The sequence below is a fragment of the Pelodiscus sinensis genome, chromosome 2 (genome assembly GCF_049634645.1).
Source record: "Pelodiscus sinensis isolate JC-2024 chromosome 2, ASM4963464v1, whole genome shotgun sequence".
NCBI lineage: Eukaryota > Metazoa > Chordata > Testudines > Trionychidae > Pelodiscus > Pelodiscus sinensis.
Window position 1 is genome coordinate 144,064,859 of NC_134712.1, and position 3,251 is coordinate 144,068,109.

Below are 3,251 nucleotides of genomic sequence, written 5' to 3' on the forward strand. Positions count from 1 at the left end.
TGCTAGGCCTCTGGGAGAGCACATGGAAAGAGCAGTCCTCTCTCCCACCAGAGTCCTTTCTTCCTGTTTTTTTCCCCAAGGGCTCATGGGAATTGTAGTTTGGATTGTAGCACACAGGGTCTTTTCAGAATAAAACAGAGGCCCCTTTAGTAAGGGGACTACAATGGCTACTGAGAATCAAGCTAGACTTCCACGTAATTGAAGCTACAATTGTTGGGAGCTCACTACTGACACCTGTTGGTAAAATGGGAGATGAACAACCCAGAGCTGCTTGAGATCTGCTGTTGATGAACAAGGGGGAAATGGTTTAGTGCAGTGGTCCCCAACTTTTTGAGGTTGTCGGGCACCAGGGGGCGTGGCCGTTGGCCTGCCGGGCGCCAGGGAGCGGGGACACTTGCACGCCCGGGGGAGGGCCCCCCCCTTGCCGTGCGCCCGGGGGCGGGGCCCCCTCCAAGGGCAGCGTGCCCGGGGGCGGGGGCCCCCCCCATAGCTGCGCACCCGGGGGCAGGGCCCCCTCCAAGGGCAAGATGAAGCCCAACATAACTCCTCATTAAAGCACCTGTGGAGAGCAGGACCAATTGTTCAACACGGCCTTCTTGGATCTTTCAGAGAGAAACAAACACACTTGAGAGCAATCCCATCCATTCTCCCCTCACCCACAAGCAAGTTAACAACAATTTGTACTGAAAGTAGATGATAAATCTAATGTCTGCATAGACAATCCACTTTCAATGCAAGAACAGGATTGCCAGTCTGTGAAGACTGGAGTAATCTACTCCAGTTTCACTGAAGTTAGGTGAGTGATTTGCATGATTAAGGCGAGCAGGACTTAGTTATCCAAAATGTAAGACATAAGAACATAAGAATGACCGTACTGGGTCAGACCAAAGGTCCATCTAGCCCAGTATCCTGTCTGCCAACAGTGGCCAGCACCAGGTGCCCCAGAGAGGGTGGATCAAAGACAATGATCAGCAATTTGTCTCCTGCCATCCTTCTCCAGCCTCTGACAAACAGAGGCCAGGGACACCACTTCTATCCCCTGGCTAATAGCCTTTTATTGACCTAACCTCCATGAAATTATCTAGCTTCTCTTTAAACTCTGTTATAGTCGAGTGGGGTGTGGAAAGATTATTGTGAAGGATTAAACATGTCACAAGAGGCTCCAAAAACAGCAAGGACTATTATGAATCACAGCCAAGCTAAAGATTCTTTACTTCACATTTAACATTAATTAAGGGATGTTAAAGAAAAATACCTGTGCACTTTTCCCTCGAGGATTTGTTAACACTCTAGGAACATTTTCCCCCTTTCCCTCCCCTTTCCCCCCTCTTTTTCTGCTATTTATTTGTACCTCTGGACCCCTTGCTCCATGCATCTGAAGAAGTGGGTTGAGGCCATGATACCATCTACATGTTTTGTTAGTCTTTAAGGTGCTGTAGGACCATTCCCTGTTTTTTAATTATTTTCTAGGAACATCTGATAAGAGTAATAAATGGAGGAATGAACTACCTGAGCCTTGTAGGGTGGGAAGCAGGGAGGAGAGAGAAAGATTATGGCACTCCCCTGCCTTCATAGGTGGCTGCGGTGTGGAAAGAATCTTGGCTCCATCATCCAACATAGTGGCCTGCATCCTAGAGGTGGTATAAAGAAGGAAGTAAGCTGTGCCAGGAAAAAATGTGGTGTGGCTTATTTCCCTCCTGGAGCAAAGAAAGCATGAGATGGTGACTCAGATTTCCCAGGGTAGCAGTGTGGCTACCCATTTCCCCTTTATTCATACAGAACTGTAAGGTGATATGCCAGTTCTTTGTTTATCTGAGACAAAACTATAATAATTCGTTAATTTATCTGATCTGAGTTTTATTTGGCTACATGTAGCAAAGTTGCTGAGTGTTTTTTATGCAAAAATCTCTCCCTCAATGGACTCATCAAGACCAGTGTTTGGAAGAGCAATTTTCCATTCAGTCCTCAAAGCATTGCACTAGAAACAAGATAAATAGTTACTGCTGCCAAAGCAATTTTTAAGACCACTAATGAAAATACTTACCATTGAATTCAGCCTCTATACTCTCTCTTTTCTGCCTTTATCCTTATCTATCTCTATTGTGATCTTTAATTCTGTATTTATGAAGTCTTATTAAATCTCTAGACACTGATGCCTTTCTATGTTATGTTCACAAAAAAGAATAACTTCTCACTTCACTCATGGCAATAACAGTCATTTTAAATGAATAGTCACCCAATGCTGAAGGTTCTTTGATTCTTACACTTATTTATATTATGGTAATGTCAACATGTGTTAGACAATCTATAGATATATGGACACATGCCCTTTTTGCTTTGCTATTGTTCGATGGCTAATTTCTTATAGGTACCACAGTATAAAAGTGTAATAAGGAGGGACTTGAAGAGGAGAGGGTGGTGTGGACCAACTCAAAATGTGTTTTTTCTACACTGGATGGAATGGAAGAAAGTGTGTTGTTTACTTGAAAAAGAGACAAATGGGCAGTCAGGTTGGCTTTCTTCATACAGTGGAGGTGGAAGTGATAAGGTCAATTAAAAACAATCATGGAAACTTGCCTGAATGGAAGCTAAGCATTATAAACTTCCATAGCCTACCTTTCAATATACAAGACAAATGAGCTGTTGTGCATAACACTAGCCAGGGAGAGGCAATGAAGCCAGTGGTTAGACCAGGGTACTGTAAATGAGAAAACTTGGGCTCTACTCCTGACTCACTCGCTGTCTGTTTATGCCACTATTTCTCCATCTGTAAGTAGGGGACTATAGTATATGATTAAGTCTTTTAAATCCTCAGGTGAACAGTAAAAATTATTATTAAAATGTTACAGGGACACAAAACTCCTGAGGACAATCTTAAGTATTTTCTTCTTTTTTCTGTAGCCAGCTTCCCATGTGGACAAGAAGACTAGAAAGATCTTCTGCTCCTCTTCTGGCAGAATAATGCATTTGAGTAGGAGTGGAAGAATATCATGAAAGGGAACTGGCCATTAGAAGCCATTCATACTATGACACTGCAAATTGGATTAGGCAATGTTTTATGGCTCACCATACTTTCTCTTTATCTCCTGTTCTCCTTTCCCCAAACAACGCTTGTATTCTAATTTCTTGGAACTTCTTCTTGTATGAGAGTTTATGGAACTATTTAATATATTTTAGTATTTTTGTTCATCAAGAGAAATTGTGTTTTGTGCAAATGTTTAGTTGTGCAAGGCAGTGACTTGTCTACTTTT